The sequence below is a fragment of the Falco biarmicus genome, chromosome 3 (assembly GCF_023638135.1).
Source record: "Falco biarmicus isolate bFalBia1 chromosome 3, bFalBia1.pri, whole genome shotgun sequence".
NCBI lineage: Eukaryota > Metazoa > Chordata > Aves > Falconiformes > Falconidae > Falco > Falco biarmicus.
In genome coordinates this window covers 97,817,445-97,839,815 of record NC_079290.1, presented here as the reverse complement: position 1 = coordinate 97,839,815, position 22,371 = coordinate 97,817,445, and the positions used below count along the sequence as shown (strand labels likewise).

General features: G+C 41.8%; 1 long non-coding RNA gene across 2 annotated transcripts in view; it reads left to right on the top strand.

Annotated features, from left to right (window-relative positions):
• The window catches only part of LOC130146580 (uncharacterized), a 97,820-nt gene that overhangs the window by 60,947 nt on the left and 14,502 nt on the right, over positions 1 to 22,371 (top strand). The window contains exon 7 of one of the 2 annotated variants that reach the window (XR_008820960.1): positions 15,244 to 15,590. The exons of the other annotated variant lie outside the window; for it this stretch is intronic. This is a non-coding gene — a long non-coding RNA (uncharacterized LOC130146580). Of the gene's footprint in view, positions 1 to 15,243; positions 15,591 to 22,371 lie in introns of those variants that run through there. 2 annotated transcript variants of the gene reach the window in all.

The following is a 22,371-nucleotide window of genomic DNA, read 5'->3' as shown; positions in this document are numbered from 1 at the left end:
ACAGAGGAAGAATTGTATCTGTAATGTGCCTGTCATCAAAGGGCACCTTTGCAAGTCTTTCACTTGCTGAAGTTCTTTGAATCCTCTTGGGAAAGGTGTAGCAGGGTGGTATGAAGGCTCTGAAATGCTCCCTGGCAAAGCTCTTTTCTAACCACAGATTTCTGTGCAGAGTGATTGGCCATGTTTAGGTTCCTCAGTTCAAGTAGTTAAAAACTGTCATAATGAATGCAGATAGAATCCCATGGACAAAATACACGTACATTTTTGCATGCCCTTTTGTCTGCAAGGTTATCATCCTTCCTATTTTGATTTGAATAGTATCAGTACCTCAAATTGCACCTTGTTACTATGGCTGTGTTACAAGAAGCAACTGGCACTGGACTCCAAAACATGAAGTGATGCGCTCAGTATGTTACAAATATTAAGTTCTTACTTAGGCAATAGTGACCTAAGTACAAAACCAAAATAAGATAAAATCCCCAAACCAAAATCAGTAAACAGACACAAAAATCCTACATGCAGATAAATAAATAATTGCTATTTCAGATCTATTTCACTACATCTGCAATATGTGGATACAGCTATCACTTTTTTTTTTTTTTTGCCACATGGAGGGTTGTCATCTGTTGTGTCCTTGCTTCACTGTAAAATTACACTGGATCTGCCAAATCATACATGCAATATTAAACACCACAGGCAATGGATTCGTACGCAGCAAATGTTATGTAAACTGTTGAGATAATTCTAAGTCCTAATTTATGTCACTAAACAAATCTTCTGTGTTTGTTCCTCCAGCTAACTTTACCGCTCACAGGGTTTGTTTATTGTTTCAATCAAGAACCTATGACCTACAATCCTTTTCTAAAGCCGGCAGGGCATTGTTAAATGGACCTCACTCAGAGGAATGGACATTTATTTAGTTGCAGTGCATATAATCTACATATTCTGTTGCCTGTAAATGCCGCTCCGTTGCTAGACTTTGTCGCACACAGAGAAACATACAGTGAAGGGTAATCATCTAGCTTGATAGTCCAGGAGAGAGGCATAACCACAAGTGGTTAATATAGAAATAACCAAACTTGTTTACACAGAGGGCTATACTGGCCAGCTGCCAGGATTCCAAGGACTACACTTGATTTATATAGATACTTGCATAGTCTTATAAGCTAGAATAAATTTTGCCAAAATTAGCAACTTTATTGCAAGTGGAAATAAAAGTATTACTACCACGGCAATTAAAAGCTGCAGATTATTTATTTTGCCTTCCTTGTAGATACAGCAGCTGTTTCTTGTTTTGTTGGGCATGCTTAACTTCACATTTTCTTTTTACATTTAGCAAGCTGGGTGTCTGGGACACTGGTTGGCCACATGGCCAGATACTGAGAACAGGCTTCTTCCTTTCAAATTCATGCAAGTCCTATCATAGTGTTATCATTATCTAAAAAGACAATGGAGAGAAAGAAGGCACAGCACCCTTCAGGATTCATGATGCTGCAAAGGCTAGACTGTTTGTCATGTTCGGACAATCATATGATAATACAGGAGGTCTCTAGTCCAACCTCCTGCTCAAAGCAGGGCCAACTATGGGACCAGACCAGGTTGCTCAGTCTGTTGGAGATCTCCAAGGCTGGAGACTGCACAGCCTCTGTAAGCAACCTGTTCCCCTGTTTGCCTGTCCTCACGAGAAAAGCTTTTCCTTATAGCTGATCTGAACTTCTCTTGTTTCAGTTTATGCCTGTTGCCTCTTGTCCTCCCACCATGCACCACTGTGAAGAGCCTGGCTTCACCTTGATAACCCCCGTGTAGGTACTGGCAGGCTGCTGTCACATTCTCACTAAAATCATACCTTCTCAAGCTGGAACAAGACCTGATCTCTCAGCCTCTCCTCATAGGGCAAGAAAGAGTTCCAGCCTGCAACCACCTTGGCGGCTCTCCACTGAACGTACTCCAGGTTATCAATGAGACCTCTGAAACTGGACACAGTATCTAGATGTGAACTAATGAGTAGCGGGGGTGTCAATCTACTGGATGTGTTCCTTTTCAAACAGCCCAGGATGCTGTTGTCCTTCCTCGCTGCCAGGCACACAACTGGGTCATGTTCAGCTCACTGCTCATCACAACCCCCAAGTTCTTCGCAGCAGAACTGCTTCCCACTAGTCAGTTCCTGCTGTGTCTTGATGCTAAGTCTCTTCCTTCCCAGGGGAAGGACTTTGGAGTTGTACCTCTTGCATTTCATAAGGTTGCTGTCAGCCCATTCATTCCTTTAGTCTGCGTAGGCCTCTGTGAATGGCAGCTCTACCCTCAAGCACGGCTCTCCTGCTTAAGGAAGAACTCACCTTCTCACCTCCCCTGCCAGGTTTGGTGTTATCTGCAAACTTGCCAGTGTGCCCTCCATCACCACCTCTAGGTCATTTATAAAGATGTCGAACAGGATGGGTCCCAGGATTGACACTTGCAGTACTGCACTAGCCACCAGGCTTTGGGTAGTGTAAGTCCCATTAATCGCTATCCCGAGCCTAATCATCCAACTAGTTATTTACCCATCTTGTTGTTCACCCATTCAAACCATAACATCTTGCAAGAATATATTGTAGGAGACAGTGTCAGAAGCCATGCTAAAGTTGAGGTAAGTGTCAGCCATTTCTCTCCTGTTTGTCCACAGATCCAGGCATTGCAGCACAGAAGGTTGGTCAGATGTGACTTAGTCTTGTTCAATCCAGACTGTTCCTAATCATTTCTCCCCGATGTACCCAGAAATGTGTTTCAAGAGGAATTGTTTTTTCCCAGGGAGCAAAGTGGGGTTGACTGGATGGTTGTTCTCTGGATTATTCTTTTGGCGTCTTCTGATGAGAGGTGTATAATTTGCTTTTCTTCAGCCACCTGGGCTCTCTCCTGATTTCCATGACCTTTCATAGATGATTGAGAGTGGCCCTGCCAGGTTTTTAGCCAGTTTCCTGACCACCCTTGGGTATAGCCTGCCAGGTACTATGGTCTTTCATGGGCCAAGTTCTCTCAAGTAATCCTCATTTTCTACTGGTAGTTCCTATCCTTGAAACTTTTTTTTTTTTTTTTTTTTTTTAAACAGAGAAGCCTGGGAAATCTTGTTTGTGAGGACGGAAGCAAAGAAGACATTGAGTAATTCAGCCATATCTGTGCTTGCTGTCACACCCACCGTGTAACAATGATCCCACAGTTTCCCTGTTTGTCCTTTTCATACTAAGGGCTCTTGTTGCCCTTGATAACCCTTACAGGTGTCAACTTTGGGTAAGCTTTCACTTTCCTAGCGTTGTCCCTGCATGCCCAGAAAATATTTATATATTCATTCTTTATAGCCTGTCCCTGCTTCCATCTCCTTTATGCTGCCTTTTCACACTGAAGCTTTATCTCAAGTTCCCTGCTTAGTCAACAGAGTCTCCTGTAGCATCTACTTGTCTTCCTGAATATCAGGGTAGATCATTCTTGCACTTGGAGGATGCTGTCCTTGAAGACCTGCCAGCTTCCCAGAGATCCTTGGCCCTTCAGAGCTGCCTCCTATGGGAACCTGCTTACAGTCCCCTGAATAAACTGAATTCTGCTCACCTGAGGTCCACCTGAATACTCTGCTACTGTCATTCCTTACACCTGTCAGGATCTTGATCTTCACTATTCCATGGCTGCTACTGCCAAAGCTACTGTTGATTATCATATCTCCACCTAGTTCTTCCTTGTCCGTGACTAGTAGATCCAGCTGGGTGTCACCTTTGGCTGGCCCATGCTGTATTGGTGTCAAGAAGGCACCTTTGGTTCCACAGATTCATTCTGCTGGGATACTGCATCTGTTTTGTTGCTCAGTCAACAAAATGATGACTCTTGCTCAGTCATCATCTTCAGTGTCTGAAGCACTCAGATTTATCCAAACTGATTTTTTTTCTTTGTTTGTTTTCCAGAAGATTTTTCTCTGTTAGAACTCTGATGTAACTTTGCTGTAGTTGGGTAGACATTTAGCAGTCAGATTGGTACAGCTGTGTCCTAATGAATCCTGCCAGACCTAAACTAGATCTGTGACCAGCTGTACACAGCAGTCTCCTCTATTTGGATGCCTTAATGACCACCTTAATCCCCAGGACACAGATGCAGCCCCCATGCTGCCAATAGTCATCCCTATTATAGAGTGTTCTTGTTAGATTCTGAGGGCAGAAACTGGTGGCTTGGAGAATGTATATGAGGTTTTTCTGACTTTTAAAATGGCAGTATGATTTCATCCAGACAGAACATTCTCTGCATCTGACTCTGAGGAGCAACCTCTTTCAAAGATGCCATGCATTTCTATTGCTTGCGGTGCCCTCCATGGAGAGGAAAAAGCTCTGAGTAATCCCAGAACACAAGGATAGTAGAGAGTCCTCTTATAAAGACTTGGCATTATCTGTAGAAGATGGTGGATGTCTTAAACATAGGCAAAGACTTTTAGAACTTTCTACACCCACCAATAGACTTCCCTGACTTTCCAATAGCTCACGCATCTTCACCTACAAGAAGTTAAATGCAGCATTTAGTTCTCTTTAATTGGAAAAAGCAGAAATAAGTTACTGCAGAATTTCACTTGAAAGCTGTTTTTTACTGCATGTCAAAGATATGATGGATGTATTGTCTTTCATATAAAATCAAAAGAGGGATTTTATTTTTACTTTCTAAGTAAGCAGGTGATTAAAAAAAAAAAGAGTGATACTGTTTCACCTTATACCTGGAGCAACTGATGTGAACTACGTTAAATGTGACCCCCTTCTCTTTAATGTCAGTCCATCTACTTGATCTTGGCTCCTACATATTCATATTGCCTTTAAATGTTCCTTAATAGCCTTCAGGTCAAAAGTGCAAATTCAGAGAGCCCTGATTAAAGGATATATAGTTGTTTTGTACAGTTCAATGTTGGTTGTTAGGCATTTGGGGAGATCCCTCGTTTATTAAGAGTGCACAGTGAATTGCATATTCCTCAGCAAAGGTTATACACCTGCATTTGCTGTCCCTGATTGCTGTGTATTTTAAGAAGAAAGAGCAATAAGTTTATGCTCAAAGACTGACATAAGTTTAGAGTATAAAGTGAGAATGATATCTGTGGAAATAAAAGGAAAATTGCATGGCATAATAAAAAAAAAAGCTAACTCAATCTTGAAATGCATATCATTTTTTTTAAAGCAATTTATCAGTATTCATTTTTTCTTCACTAACTGCTCTAAGGAAAAGTGGTATATATCCTTTCCTTATAATCAGAGAAACAAGAATACGGTAGTTCTGCCCACAGAAAAAAGTGTATTTCTCTTGTGTTTTGAAGGCAGGTGCAGGCTCCCTTTGCTCAGGCTGCAAGACCCCTAGCAGCTGTATAGATTCAGTAGTGGGGCACTGAGCTCAGGGTATGTCCTGCTGAGAAACTAATGGCTTCTACTTGGCTTGGAGCAAGCAAAGTGAGATCCTGCTTGCTTGCAGAATACCATGTAGAAATTAAGTCAAATGAAAACGCCAGGTTTTACTATGGTTCTCAGACTACTAATAGACTTCCCCTCCCACCTTTGCAGAGGTTGTGCTCTGCAGGTCAGTTGCCCACACTGCCACTGAAGAACAAGAACGAAAAGCCAAACAAGGGAGGAGTTCATCATGTATAGGTGAAGTTCTATTACGCTCACATTAGCAAATATATAGAGCTCTATATACAGAAACGGTAGGACCTACATAAGTGATGTGTCCAGTCCTGCATCTGCAAAGATGTTCACATATTAGACCATGTTAAAAACCCATCCTTTGAGACAGGCAGCCAGCTGAGGTCTCTGGAGGTGGCAGGTACAAATGAAGGACTGCAGCAGGTAATGAATGTTGACTATCTTCAGCAGAGTATTACCATAGGGAACAGGGAACCAACAGGGAAGGTTACTGTAAGTGGAGAAAAGTAACTTGTAGGGTTGATCTGAAAGGTATCCTTTGATGTGAAACAGTAAATCTGTAAACCTTCTCCCTTCAACCTTCTTATTAAGCAAACTAATAATCTGAAAATAAAAGAGGTACTGGAACACTAACTGGTATGGTTAAGGTAACCTTCCTCTTTTCTGAAAGCAGATCCTGATGTCCTGTTTTAGTTCATTCTGTGTCAAAACTAACCTTGCAATTGCTGAAGTGAGAGAATTCTATAAAAGACTAGGATAAATTATGATAAAGCTAGCACTTTTGGAAAGAAAAAGGAGTAATTGCGCATTACTTTGCATGGTGAAGTGTAAATCCTTTCTTTATCCTCCACTGTGGTAGCCTCATTATTAAAACTGAGTCATTTGACTACATGTAAGTACAGCATGTGGTTTATTTCTAGAATAATGGAGAGACCTCAGGTATACATCTCATCCCTAGGATCCTATATACAGATTAATCTATCTTTGAACAAACACATTCAAAATACTATGGAATGCCCTTGGGGCAGAAGGGAGAGAAAGAAAATCTTTATAAAACTCAAGAATAGGGTAAGCTGCTGCTTGCTTAATTACTTTTCTGTAGTATTTTGCTAGGTCAACATGATCTGGGGAGAGGAGGAACTGAAAACCACTATGTAGCTGAACATTCCTTTTTAATCCTTTTTAATTTACAGATTCCTTAAAATTTCTCACTGGAGATACAGATCCTGTACAGCAAACCTGAACCTACTGATTCTAGACTTGCTTTTGCAGACTCCTTAGAAGTAATGCATGTCTCCTCAGGGGTCCAGAAACCACAGGTTGAAGTAGCTGAGAGAACTAGAAAACTAGAATTACTGGTTCCACACTTGCTGATTCCAGCCAAGGTGGCATCTGCTAGGTACTGCCGAGCAGATTACTTCAAGAAACATCTTGCATGATCAAATAAGGAATTAATCTAAACAAATGCATGAACTTGTCTTTTGATTGCATCTAATACTGATGCTTGGTTACTTTGAGCAAGTGCTGACTTTTGCTGACAACAAAACGGAAAGGAAGAGATTAACCATGCAGCCTCTCATCTAGGATGCCAGAATACTCTGGGTAAATTCAGTTTCGTAGGCTGCCTTTGTTTTCACTATCTTTTTTTTTCTTTTTTTTCCCCCCCTCAAATTCAAAGTTGCATCAATGTGGCATCTTCTTCCTTACCAAGAATCATGAGCATGTTTGAACAACAGAGAAGCTATTGGAAAGTCAGGGAAGTCTATTGGTGGGTGTAGAAAGTTCTCCTTTTCTGAGAAACTAAACTGAATATAAATGCCCAATTGTTCCTTATCCAACCATAAGTTGTTAACATTTTCAGTGGTCACCAGCTTTTGCTCTTTTAATGCTCCTTGTGCCTTCCCCTTTCCTTGTCCATTCTGCTATACCCTCTAAGTTATTGACATGTCTGGTGTCCCTGCAGCTCCAGGTCTGCTTACCACCTGCTGCTTCTTTTGCTTTCACAGGTGCTCAAGTTAATTCTTTAGATTCTACTTCCTAATTCTCTCCTTTGTATGTGAGTGATGTACACCCAACCACAGGTCACATCTTGCTTCTGCTTCTTCCACTACTGAATGTCTTGCAAGGGCATTTCAGGAGCTGGAGAGACTGTCTGTACTGAATTATTTCCAAGAGTCTTTTCAAATCTTTCTCAAGCAGAAGTCCCACTGCTCCCATCAAGTCCCTCTTTGAGACTTTCATTTCCTTCCCTAAGCCTTCTTGTTGCCGTTCTTTCTCCAAATGTCAGAAGTGTTACTGGTGTAAAGAAGAAGATGGAAAGGCTCTGTCACAAGCTTTTTCCATCAACTTACCTTCTTTTCTTCTAGTAGCTTTTGTTCCTGGTCTTTTCCTCATCTGTTTCCTTCCCCAGCGATGTGTTCCAGCAGGACTTCTTCTTACCCTTCCTTCATCTGCCTGGTGGCTCCTTCTATTAATGTCCTAAATGTATTTTAATGTTCCATGTCCCTAAACATATAAAAGTAATACCATAATAATCCAACTCTTTGTCATCTTGAGTATTGTTTGATATAACTCTAACCTTTCCCCACCTTCTGCATATCCCCATTGTTCCCTACTGGTCTGTCAGAAGTGCAGCAGCTCCTACAACAACATCTCCTCCTGCCTGACAATCAAATCCTGGTTTTGCCTCGCTGAATCTTCTGGCTCTGTCTTCCTGGACCAAATGTGTCATCCCAATGCTTCACAAGCCAAATCTCTGACTTTGGTTCCTATTGTGTAGTCATCAGTGCCAACCCCAGTGTTCTGTTCACTTGCTTTCCTTCACTCTTGCAGGCTGCTATGTTATCTCCCAGCCTGTGGGTATCTCCTTTTTCTAATTCAAGTTCTTCCTCAAAGCGCATTTCATTGGAGCCGTTGTCACTAGCCTGCCCTCACCATTCTGTTATTACTTACAGGCCCTTTAACAATAAAAGAAAAAGTAGAAAGCAAAAAGGAAACGAACAGAAACATTGTAAATTGTCACTTTCTCCGCATCTTCAAAAGAGTCATTTGACATCCGCTGTTCTTCAGAATAATGTGGGAGAGTGTTTGCCTTGCAGAGCACCACAAACAGTAGTGGTGCCTAACAAATATTGTTAATAACTAACTGGTCCTTTCTTCTAAGCACTCACTAGGAATTGTCTGTGTATAGGGGTTGTATAATCAGGCTGCTGTCTCAGGGGCCTGCTGTCAGTATCTCCATCCCTCTTGTGAGCAGCAGAAAATGACTATGTATTAATAATGAGCTATGAGATGCTTGAGATTCTCATCTCCTCACTAACGAGGAAAAGCCAAAGGAAATGTATGTAAAAGATCCTTGTCTGAAGCAAAGTCAAGATGCCGTTTTCATTTAGTTCTAAAAACACTTTAGACTCTTTGCTTGTATTGTATAACAAGCTGCTGTGGCATACACAGACAATGTGGGCAAGAAACAAAGGGGTCACTTACGTGGGACATGACTACCACCTCCTGAGGTACTCTGCTGCTAGGGGGAACCATAGTTATTCACTTGCTGGCTGAAGAAGTGGGATTCTGCTACCGACTTCAGCAGAAAGGGGAGTGTTGTCCGCACTTGTCATTTCAAAAGTTGGTCAATAAAGATATAAAGCCTTTTGAAAAGTTTGGCTCCAGTGCTGAACAAAATAGGTTACGGAAAGTGGCTGAAGAATTAGTTACTTCCATAAACGTGTTTTCAGCAGTAAGAGAGACCAGATCATTCAGTAGTTTTCCTCTTTCAGCATAAACCAGGGATTTGGTGAATGGCTTATCTGAAGACAAGGTCCTTTTTGCATCCAAATTCCATGGCAGGAAAATGTATGCCCACACTTCAATTCAATGTGGATTGTATTACAATATTACAATTAGCAATGTTTCAAATAGCTTCTCCCACCAGATCGGAGTATAGAGCAGCTATAGTAGCAGCTCCCTGGCGCAGTTCAGAACAGTAACAACCTTACTTACAGTGGAGTATGGACACCATAGGAACAAATGAACTTTTCAGCAAGGAGGGAACAATTGCAAAGAGCCTCTGAAAGTCCATTTGTGCTGCACCAAAATCTTTGTTCTTTAGTAAGAGTACCATTAAATTACATAACTCTCTTTATCTCAAGTAAGGAGTTTTCTCTTGGGTTGTGTTTTCAGTTGTGGTTTGTTTTGTTGTTGGGGGGGGGAGGCAGTAGTTGGGTATTGTTTTTTTCCTCCACTGAAGGCTGCTACCAGCTATTCACACATTTTATCTTATAAAGAAAGCCTGTTTCTCCACAATCAGCCTGAATTCTCTTTTCCCTTTTCCCAAAGATTTAAAACACAGCAGTGCCAGAAACAGAAGCCTTCTTTCTGTGAAACTGCACTCTTTTTTTTCTCCTTTTCCTTTGTTTTGTTAAAAAAAAAAAAAAAAAAAGACTTCTGAACAGATTAGGAGTACATTTACTGGGGATATAAAAGCAGAGAATACCTAGTCTGAAAGTGTCTTTGCCACATTGCTGTTGTGGTCACTTGTAGTAATAGAAAGTACTCGGTTTCAGCAGCTCTTCTTTACGCATTCAATACAAATCTAAACAGCCATACCAGGTATGGGGAAGCTCTCAGGATTCAGCTTATTGATGCTGTCTGCAGTTCATGTTGGCAGAGTTCCCAGCAGAGGTTTTATATCCGAAGGTTATCGCTGTTAGCTTTGATCATATATACAATATCTCATTCCAAAGTGAGGGACAAACCCAAATTTGTATATAACTTGCAATGGTAAAAACTACTCCAGTATCAAAAGGAGAAAAAAAAATTTTTTTGGTGGTATTTTACTTCATAAAGCAAATGATACACTGTTACTTAGGTCTGCAAGTAAGTTTTCTTGTCTGTTGCACATGAAACCTCTTGAGACACCGAACATGTGCTTTTGCTAGTAGGTATTAACATGCTTTGCTTCCCACTCTTGGGCAACTATTTCCATTAGATCCTAATACTTTAGGCAAGAGAGCGAAAGTAAGAGACACTGAGGGAGAGCAAATTCCTCTTGAATAACACCGCTTGTTTACAAACCTTCCACAGCCTGAACTAAGCCACTGGGAGGTCTCTAAATTAGCTATTGGAAAAAGTGTTTCAGGATGGTTTGTGTGGTAGAATGGAATTGATAATAAGTTGCTTGTCTGTACCCTGTGAGCTGATTAGCTCAGGAAGAGTACACACAGTGTTACAATTAGCATTCAAAGCCTATTCATCTGTACACTGACACACAGAACAGTCTCTGTGGGAGGCTTAACTGGGAGAATTATTCCTTCTTCTATGCTGTTTATAGTTAGTTGGGCTTTAAAGGATCCAAAGCCTTTAAAAGAGACTTGGTCTTTGGGAAATCATTGAAGATGCTAGAAGCTGAAGTGCTTGGCAACTGGCAGAACTGAGAGCAACTGCTGTATTGCTCTCTTATCAAGTCTGGTATTTTGCACTGCAAAAAATGATCAGTAACACATCTAAAATAATGTCACTAGTTAGTAGCCAAGACAATAAAATGTGTTAAATGTGACAATTGTTCCTGCAATGTTGTGGTTGCTAATAGATCTAAAAAACGCTAAGAAATGGAACAAATGATTGGCCCTGTAGTAATATTAATGTGCCCATAATTGCATATATAATAACAAGCATTTTTAGCCTGGCATCTAAACAAGAAATTAAAATTGAAATGAATGAGGCTGAAATACTATGGAGCACCGCAGCTATGTGATTTCCTAACATGGGCTGTTGCATTAACAACACTTTTGCATGCAGTTTTATCCACACAAGGTCAAAGGCTGAACTTCCTTCTGCCCATACTGTAACTGTCAGTACTAGAGAAGGTTTACAGAAACCCAAAGGGTACTTACACTCTTTCCCCAACCAATTGCTACGCTGGGACCCCCAGAGCCCCCTATCCCTGAGTAATGTGCACAAAATAAGTTACCTTCAGACACAGTCAGCAGGCAAGCTTGGGGGACTGCCAGCCCTGCATGCAATGTTGCATTTTGATTTGTGCATCCTGGGAGCCAAGGTTTTCAAGGGCAGCATCTCCATGTGAGAATAGCTATGGGCCCTCCCAGTACTTGACAAGCTTCCCCTCGGCAACAAGGAAAGACAAAACCCTTAATGCTCTGGGGTGAAGTTGACCTAAAAACTCTCATGAACCCCCCAGTTAATTTGGATTTTGTTTGTCTTTTGATTTCAAGAGGATCTTGCTTGGTGTCTAGTTTGTTACTGCTGTGGTTCTTTGCTCTCCAGCTACTATGTTACTGTCGCATTGCAGGAGCCTGAGAGTTGTAAACGCGGGTCCCAAGGGTTGAGAATCCATCCAGGCCATGCCTGACACCAGACAGAGTGAGAGCTAGAAAGGTTGCTTGGTCAGCCAGCTTGTCCTTCTGCTCTTTGCAAGATTGCACCCTGCCTGTCTTTCTTCCCACAAACGCCTCACTGAATACATCTTTGAGTAGTACCAGGATGATACCCTCTTTGATAGTCTCTTTCAGACTCCAACTAGTTTTGGCATTCAGAAATACACTCTGAGCTTAGTCTCTGCTCTTCTTTCTTAGCTTGCTTCTGTGTCTTGGCATCTGCTGAGATTGAGTAATCCCCTTCCTTCATTTATATTTATATTTTGAAGGTATTTATAAATTGAAGCTATGGCCCCGTGAGTTTTCTTTTCTCTAGGTTATATTTATAGACCTTCTATAATCATCCCTTGTATTTTGTGCTTATCTTCCAATACACACGGTGTTTGTTAGCCATTCCATTGCTGCCTTTGCCTTTCCATGATTTTGCTTTGCATTATCCCCAAAGTGGTGATACTAGGACTCATTTGACTGTAACCTGGTTGATTGAAGATGATGCAGCCCCAGTTGATCTAATACATAATCTGTCAATACTCCAGCCTTGTAAAACATTCTTAAACAGTGGCTGTTTTCTTACCTTTTAGAAGCTTGCTGCTGTTTCTCTTGCTGCCTGGGACACGGACTGCCTCTAGCTGTCTGTACAGCAGTCAGCACAGTGGATTTCCAGTTGCCTCTGGATTCCTTTTGTGGTTCTGTAATGTGAGATAATTATAAATAAGGCAGCAATGACTGAAAAGTGAAAAATCAATCACAGAGCCAGAATCTCACCAGCTCTGCTTTTGTAAGGATCTTAATTTTCACACTGAGCATTCCCAAACTGCTGTAACTGTAAGAGAGTTAGAACTGAAGGTGATAATGATATGGACTGGTGCAGATTTCCCTGAACCATATGTGAGATCAGCAATCTAGACTCATAAATTCAGTTCAGTAGCTGTGAAAGAGCCTTGAATTATTTAGTTTACTTGTCCGGTGAGAACTCAGAATTATTAAACTTTTGCCAACTACTGCATGTACAGGGTTTTTTTGCACAAAATTAGATTTTCCTTGTGTGTAGTTGGCATATTTTTAAACACACATGGTCAGTCATCTTTCTACCCTCTCACTTATTTTGAGTTCATTTTATAAATTTGTCTCCTGTTTCCCCCAAATAACTCCCCTCTAACTTTTCCTCCAAGTTTCAGAAAGAGCCTTGATCATATCTTAATGTTTATTCTGACCTTAAAATATCTTGACTTAAGAATTTTTCTGTGTGGTAATGCAAGCTAGATTCAAGAAAGAAGAATATATAATCTCCCTCTTAGTTAATGGATTTCTTTTTTTAACTTCTCAGAACAAGTAAAAACTTGTTCTGAAATACTGGGGCTGTCTATCACGTCTGTCTGGGCTTTCGTCTGGTGAGAAGGCATTTTCTTAAGTCATATCAAAAGGAAGACATTGCTTTAATTTCAGTACTGAAGATCCAGCTGTTGTTCTTGTTGTTCTTGTTGTCTTCACTCATGAGAAGCAGTTGCAATTCAGGAGCTGAGATTTACATGGACCCTTACAGAATCTAGGAGATGAGTGGCACATTAGGAGTATACTGATTTCTTAAGCACACTTTTCAAAGGGTAACCTGGCCCACAAGTAGCAAAGGTAATATGTGCTTGCTAAAAGATTTAGGGATTTTTTTCTTTCAACTCAAAAATTTAGATGAGTCATAAAAACATATTCAGTATCAACAAATCTCATTGACCCATCAGAAAACACAGTGAAAGCACTTGCTTCAGCAGAGGGGAGGATGGCACAGTGACAATATCAGTATGCTCCTGAGCCTGCACATCCCATGCTGTTTTAACTTTCTGAGCTGCCTTGTGACTCTGAGTGAGGGCTTAGGTTAGAAGCCATAAAAGTCCAGTGACGTGTATAATTGAAAGCTTGGAAACTCTCAACCAGTGATTTCAGTGACTAGTATGCCTGTAAGGTTAACTTACCCTTTATAGGGGAACATCACTGCAAAAGGCTGTTTACATTATCAAATGGAATATTTTATACTAGAGTAAGTAGTTTCCAAGCATCATCATCCAAGGCTACATCTTAAAAGTGTAGTCTCTTATGTGTGCAAAAGCATAATGGTGGTAGAGCACATTTTGTGAATTCATCATTGCTGGCAAACCTGGGGGATGTTTGCCGAATTCTGATGGTGTTAATAGGAGCAATAAGCTAATGACATAAAATAAGAACATCACTAGATGAGGAAACCAAGGGTCATCTGCCTAGTAGGCTATTTGTTTAAGGAGATGCTTCTTCAAGGTTGGAAATATGTTTCAAAACTTCAGAAAAATACTTGGAATAAAAGCCTCCAATCTGCCACCACTTCATCTCTAGAACTCTAAGGTGCTGCTGTAAGAATAAGGTGGGGAGATGCTGTGTGAGCTGCTCTGCAGTACCATAATATCTCTGCTTGCTTCTGTAGCTAAAAAACCAAAGCCCCTTTGCCCCCACATTTGTTGTTGAGAAGTGGTAACCTAAATGTAGAACAAATGAAGTGTGCTATCACTAAGGGATTTCCAAAAGGGCATTATACTAGTAACTGTAAAAGCTGTGTGTGGTAGACTGAAAAACACACAAATCCCCTTGTTTTATGCTGTTACAGCTTTGACAGGCCCTCTCTTGGGTTGGTTGCTCCTAAAATGCATTAATTCTAGCACTTAAGCTCCCATGTTCAGTGAAATAGAGGCATGAACTGACCTTTCCAGAAGGAAAAGGTTAATGTCGAAAAACACTGATTTCAGCAATCCATCTTCTCAAGGTAACCCTAGAGTTTATGGTTTGCTTAATTATAGAGTGTTGCTGTTCCCTTGAAAAATAAATTTTGTTCTAAAGTGATCTATGTAGCTGAACCAGTATTCCCACTCATAACTGTTTAAGTTTTAATTGTCTGTTAATCGTCTGTCTCATCTGATAGCATGGAGCAGATGCTGAGATGCACCTGCATCTTGGATGATGCTGAGGTGGCAGTCAAAGAGAGTTCTCATACAATCTTTCTGGTAGTTCTTGCCTATGGTCATTCTGGGAGGAACCTGACAACACTGTGACTATCATAAATGGGATAACATGATGTTCTTATCCTCTTTGCATCAGTTGTTTCAGTTACTCCAATTAAATAACAGTGATGTTAATCACAACTGTGTCACATAAAGAACTTCAGTTGGGGGTTGAACAGTAAATCTGAGCAAAGGAGAACTTGGGATCAGTATTAGGACCAATTCTTTACAGGAAATGTATCTAGCAGAAAAGTTTCACCAGAGAAACGGTGAAACCTCATTGCTTCAGTTACCTGAAGTGACTAGACAGGGCTCTTGAGCAATGCTGTAGGAAATGATTTTCCATTGACAATTCAGAAGCATGACCTTCTCTAACAGCGTGTATCTCTGCTTGATATCCTCTGAATCTGGCTTTTCCAGCAAGCTAGACAGCCACATCTGAGGAAAGTGGACCTCATGACACCTGAAAGAGGCCCTGGGCCTTGAAGCTAAGTGACAAGGAAATACTTCATGTCTGCCAAAAACCTCGAAAGTGTCCCTTGGGGCTGCTCTGCCGTTCTGCATGAAGCAAGACCTGAATTTGCAGGTCCTCCTGCTCCAGATAACCCAGCTTCCTCCTTTTCGATGAGCATGTAATGGACATATGGGTGAAGTATAGGCCACTACACAGCTCCAAAAGTTCAACAGAAATACCAATACAAGGGTATTTCATTTACTGGTTAGTGTGGTGTTCTGTGGCCACAAAGATCACTGCACCATTCATTGCTTTGCCTTGTGTTGCTTTAAATGACTGGGGCTAAATACGCTTCCAACAGCTTCCATCAGGAGATTATTTTGCAGTTTAATGGAGTGCTAGGACATCCCTCCTGATACCATCTGACTTCTATCTTTTCTTTGCTCAGCTTCATCCCATTAATTTTACTTAAAAAAAAAAAAAATCTTTTACAGCTTTGTGTTTTTACATGCTCTGAATATTTTTTAGGCTGTTCTCATAGTCCCCAAGTAGACATTACTGGGATATAGTTTGTTCTTCCTTCTTGCAAACTACACGCTGCATTTAATTGTAAGCCTGTGATTACTGTGAAGATAATAAAAAGTCATTTAAATTAGAACTGATTGGAAAATATAGCCATGGGACAAGAAACCAACAGGAATGCTAGGCCAGATCCAATAAAGCTTTTAGGCTGTTAATTTTCAGTGAGATAGCCGGCATTGGTGCGAAAGTGGGACTCTGTGAAGGAGGTAAAAGCCTATGTTAGGAGATGGGATCTCACCTGCTTTGTTGGACACAAGCCTTTGTATTTCCATACATTGGAAGTCTTCTTATTTTCTGGAAGTATGTCAGAGCAGGAAGCCCTGGTTGCGGCATACATGGGGACAGCCATTTGCTGCCTTTCAGCAGGACTGTGGGGGGATCACAGCTACATGTAAGGCCATCACAGGCTGAGGGCTGGTGCTATACATATTTCCTCATCTGTAGGTTAATGACCATATAGAAAAAAAAAGCTCTGGCAACTGACTGAGGAGTAGGAGGCAGAAGCAGCCCTGATCTGCAGCCCAGGAAAGGACGATGGGCACAGAAGATGGCTTTCAACAAAAAGGAGCACTGATCAGCCCAATGTGTTATTTCTTACATGTGTGTAGTAGCATCATGACAGTAGGCATGCCTACTCTACTGCTTCTGTTAAAAGTCTTCATTATATGCCTAGGAATTTGAGAAGGTTTGGGGGTATAAATCTGTTTGAAACTGCTAAAAGGCAAATTGCCGGTTTGAACAGGAACCAATTCACAATCTGGCTTGCAAACCAGGAGGCCTAAAGCTTACACAAAGTACCAAGAAAGCATTTCAAAAGGAAAAAAGTGATTGTGGCAGAGGTGGATACACAATGGCAGGCAGGCTTGGAGGATATGCAACAGTTTTCCAAACACTATGACAGTGTAAAGTACATCTTAACACTGACAGTCATATTATCCAAGCCAGCCTGAGCTGTTGGTCTAGAAGGCAAAAGGGGTTCTGGAATAACCAGGGCCTTTAAAGCAATTTTTAGGAGGGAGTGCATGCATCAGAAATTGCAGACTGGTCAGGAAGAAGCATTTTGAACGAACCTTTAAATAAGCTGGAAAAGCAGTATAGTGATCACTGTTGTGTTATTTGTAATGTTACTTCCCCATATCCAACTGGTCAGTGCTCCTACATGACCACTCCAGCGCAGGCAGCATCCATCACTTCTTGTACTATGTACAAAACATCTCCTGTCTTACTATGTGACCATTTCTGCATCTGCAGGAACAGTTTATACTGACATCTTATCTGTGCACAGGTTGGTCAGTTTTGCAGCAGGAACCACCTGAAGGAGTTTCTGAATGCCCAAATCCTCCATCCGTGGTGCTAATCACAGCAAGACACACAGATTATGCCTATAGATCAATCTAGTCGAAGCAGGAGATGGCATGGGGAATCTTCAGGACTTTGAAATTCCCATCTGTGGAGCTCTTGTGACAAGTAGTCAAGTGGTTGTTTGTGCCACTGTCCACAAGTTCAGCCAGTGACCTGGTCTTCAGTAGGCCCTGGCACTGGTCTGGTGTCTCTTCATTGCAGAGACCCACTGGGAAGCTCCTGTCCCAGCCTGGCCTGACCAGCCACGCTTCTCAGGAGTCATGGAGCTGTAGGATGATGCTGCCTGGCTGGTGATACTGGGACTGGCCAGCTTCAAGCACATGCTGGAACCTGTAAATAGAGGCAGGAAGGTCAGCAACATGGCCACATGCCCCTGGGGCAGAAGAGGCCAGAGTGGTTTCCCAGTCCTCCTGGGGCGGAGAAGCTCTGGCCAAGGGGGATCCACAGAGAATGAGGTTTCCTCCTACCAGTGCCCAGGCCAGCACAGTCGTCACACTCACACGTGGCTAATGTGTTCCTCAAGGTGAAGCAGTGTGCAGTGCTGGTGCGTGCCTTTGGCAGCATGGGAGGAGCAGAGGACCAAGTGTCATGGCCTGTGAAAGCAGATGGGTTGGTGGTCACAGCAGACAGGGTCGGCAGGGCTGGAAGCTGTCAAGGACAAAGCAACCCAAACAAGGGGGTGTCCAGCACAGGGCACTAAGCTGGCCCCAACTGTGTGCTGAGAGACCTTGCTCCCAGAGCCATTGGTGAGGTGAAGAGCCTGGGCATAGTCCCAGGGATGTCCTCCATCACGTGGAGGACCATGTGGTCAGTGTTGGCAGAAACACCCTTCTTCCCTTCACAGCTCAGCATCCCTGTGGGAAAGAGCTGTCCTTCTCCCTGTCCCTCTTTGCAAGACCTTCAGAGATCTGGCCAGACCAGGACTGAAACAGTCTTAGAACTCTTCATGCTTTTGGGGTACCATTTCACTGTTTAATGGGAATGTTGCTGTACTTCCTGGAGACCAGCCGTGGGGAGATTTTTCTCTTCAATTGTCCTATGTACTTCCTTGCAGGTCAAACTGAACTTTAAAAAAATGATGATGTTTCAAAGATTGCTATTTTAAATAGAGGGTTTTTTTCCTGTGTTGATTTTTTAAAGATTCCATCTTTTGAAAACCCTTTTCCATTTTACATTTTTATGAAAATAAAATTTTCATGAGAAATGTTCATTTCAATGAGCCTGGTCAGATGACACAAGCTTCCCATCAAATGCAGTGATTTTAAGATGAGTCAGAGAAACATGGAGAAAAACAACACGTGAAGATTACAAACAATAAATTGGAAAAACACAATTTAAAAATATTTGGCTGGTTTTGTTTTTTTTTAAAAGAAATCTATACTTGGTTTGTTCCTTTTATTGTAATGAACATGTGCCAAATAATGTCTTTATCTTCTTTTCTGAGTTTCTGGTATCTCTGACTGAAATCATATTTTGCTACAAAACTGGCTTGTGCTTTCCTGAACAAGACCGTGTGTTTTTTCTGGGTATCTGGATCTATCCGACTTTGTACAAGCACAGCTTTAACCGTGAGGGACCCAAGGGCACCAGCACAGCCCCAGTGTCCCTGCCCAGCCCAGGACCCCACCTCAGCTGCCTGCCACCCCCAGTCCCTGCCTCTGCGATGCTGCAGCAGTGCCAGCCTCCAGCTCCCCACAGCCCTGTCCTGCCTGGCCTTGGGCTACCTCCCAGCCTAGCCTTGGCCTGTCCATGTCCCCTCCCCCGATTCCCCCTGGCCTGTCCTGCTCCCTGCCTGGGATGGTGGGATGTGCCCTGCTGAGCCCCATGGGGAACCTCCGCTGCCCTCAGAGCTGCTGACCCTTTCTGTGCCCTGATGATTATCTTGTTTTCATTTTAGTAGCCTGCCAAAGGTGTGTAATAAGATGCAAAATTAAGATGAAGAGCTGTTGAGACCCAAAGGGATGTGTGCTTGGGGCTGCCCTGCCTCTCCTGTGTATCTCCATTGCAGTTGTCCATGCCTTCTTTCTTATCATCTACTTTCTCTTAAAACCCAGGTTGGCTGGGTGCTGGAAGGGGTACACCCTGCTGCTTGCACCTCCTCCTGTCTGGCTTTTCAAGCCATCAAGCACAGTAATTTAGACACCTGCTTTCCAATGGCACTGCAACAATGCCTCTAATCCCAACTGTGGTTTAAAATGCCTTGGTTCCTTTCTTGGTGCTATGACAAACTCCTGGTGCTCAGTGGTAGAAAAAAAAGTGCATGATTTTGCTGCAATTTGTGTCTTTCAAATGAGAAAATATTTGTGCTTTGAGACCTCAAGAAAATTCTGATGTGGCACTTCAGGGCATGCAACAAATACTGAATGGTGTCTATTTTAGGAGCCTCCAACCTTTGCCAGCCCAGGCATGGATACCCAGGAAACAGCGTGCTGCTGCATTGGATGTTGTGTTTTGCTCTTCATTCCTGTCTTGACTTCAGCATTTTAATTTCCTACTGCTGTTACCAAAATGACATCGAGAGTTCTTCACCCAAGCCAGCATTTCTCACCACATGAGCTATACAGAAAAGATTACTGTGCCAAGTGCTGGCAGTGTCCCAAGGTTTTTTGCTGTGTCAGGACATCAGCCCTCTTATTCTTGAAAAGGCTTAAAAACAAACACGTTTCCTCATTACCATCTTAGTTCTATAGAAGCTGCCAGCACAGACTGACATGATCTTCTGTATTAGACCTTTCAACTCCTTTAGCATTCTTGTGATCTTTTCATTGGGTGTTGCAAGGTGCATTTTACTTTGCTCTGATTCTTGTGCTTAAAACCTGTTTCTGTGAACTCTGAGTGTATATGAAACATCTTTCCTCCTTTCAGTTTCCACAGCCTTACCCTCTTTCCACTGGGAAAAAAATAAAGGAGAATGTTCTAACTTGTTTTAGTAGTATCAGCTGAGAGTTTTCTGCGAATTGGAGGGGTGCAAACAGGTTCTCATCTATTCATAAGCCAGGAAAAGTGAAATAATATCTCACTTTCATTCTGACAGTTGAACCCATGAGAGCTAAAGTGTACCTGTGAAACTAATCCTAGGTAACTCTTAAACAAAAATGTACAGACAAGTAAGTGTCTGCTTGTGATTTTACCATTTGGTTAGTGACCCAGCTCATTCATTTGTGGGGGCAGTAAGAACATGCAGTATTCGATTCCCTTTGGGGTAGCTGTGTGAGAGCCTTTTGGTTTCAGTCAGAATCTTAGTGCCACTTCAGCCTGGTAGTGAACAAGCAGATGCTTTATGTTTGCATCGTTACATAAACTTCAATTGTATTATATTGTCAGAAGTTAAACGTGAATGCCTTAAGTATAAAAAGAAACAAGTATTGTACTTTTTCAGCAGAATTAGAACTAATATAACAAATATGCACCCTGTGTAGTGCTTTCTGCATTAAGGGGATTTAACACAAGCATGATTGGTTTCAGGTGGTCAAACAATAACAACGCAGAACAGAATTCTTGCATGATGGCACAAGTTACTTGGAACTACCTCTTTGCTGGGCCCTTGCGTATTTTTTAGCAAGTAGTTTTTTTATGGAAAACATGCTTTTTCTCTTATGTAAGCATCTTCCCAGCACATACTTTCTTGCTTCAAGAGCAACAACAACTTTGTTCTATTCTGGTCTCCAGAACTCTTAAGGGTATTATTTTCCCACAAGACCAGTGAGTTAAATTGCCTGCCATGACACATCTGAAAATTATTCTGTTCCCAAAGAGTGTGTATGAAGCCACTCTCTTAGAAGCAGCAATCCTTTAAACCACTTGAAGTTGCATCTTTTGGATCGCTACTTACGGAACAATTGTTCCGGGGATTTTTGCTGTACGATTTTGGGAATTTTTCAGTTAGTTTTCATTTATTTTTGTCTTGCATCTTTGAATAAACTGGTGACATTTCTCAAGGACTGACCAGTACTATATTGAAGACCATATGCAAGTAGCCTTTTTATGAAAAACTTAAAATGTGAACATCAGGAGATCAGAAACTGAAAAATTATATTTCTCTCAGCTTTTCTAATTAATTACAAAATGGACAGATTGAGTGAGTAAACTGTCTGAAGTGGCTGTTATGTGGTTTTTTGAGATTTCTTTTAGGAACTGCAGGAGAAAAGTTATGTAACTACAAAAAAAAAGTGGGAAAACCACTTAAAGCAGTGAAATTCTGATTTATAAATTGTTTCACCAGAAGCAATAGTGACTTGTACTTTCGTTTCTTTTACAGGAGATAAATCTGAGGTTGTTTGGCTCAGGCACAGCTCTTCCTGGGGAAAAAAAGGCCAAAAGCCAATTCACAGAAAGACGAGTTGAATACTAAAATTCAAGATGACAATCTGACAGCCACTTGGCATCTGCTCTCAGATGGCAGCCAGCTGGCTTCTCACAACAGTATATGCACCAGAAACATTGCTAGGAAGAGCTTGCTGAGAAAGTCAATGCAGCACATGCATAGATGCAGCACCTCCTGTAAAGCTCCTCTTGTGTGAAGCCCAGTGAGTTGGTGCATCACAGCAGTGCTGCTCTAGCACTTGTGTCTTTCCTCACAACACACGCGTCCCCCATTATCTATAAGGAATTAACAGAGTAGTGACAATCACTAATCAATAATGACCACCTGTTTTTGTGGGTGCCATCCTGCTAATATACAACAGTATTATAAAGCTTTATGCAATACAGGGCCAACCATTTGCCTGCAAGGGCAATGTGACTGTTGGACGAAGGCTTCAGACTGTTGGCTCTGTGGAAGTGGAATTGCTTTTGTTTGCACAGTGCCTGGCACAAGATGAACTCACCTATCATTGTGGTTCATAGTGCCAGTACAGTTACGATTAGACCTTCTATTGGGAGAAGGAGAAAGTTTCCATCCCTGTTCTGCTCTAGAGACAGGATGAAACGAATCTGTCATACTCTGCCTTGCCATGGGGACGCCTCGCACCCCTATTCTCAGGTCCCAGTGACTACAGTGCTGAAAACGTGCTAGTGGCAGTGGTGTGTACTTTTTACCTGTAAGCCATTGTTCCCGCTAAAGTGTAAAAATGAGAGCAGGGAGAAATGTCTGCATCTGCAAACAAAGACCTTATTGCATTAAGATGGATCAAAGAAATCTAAACAGGTGC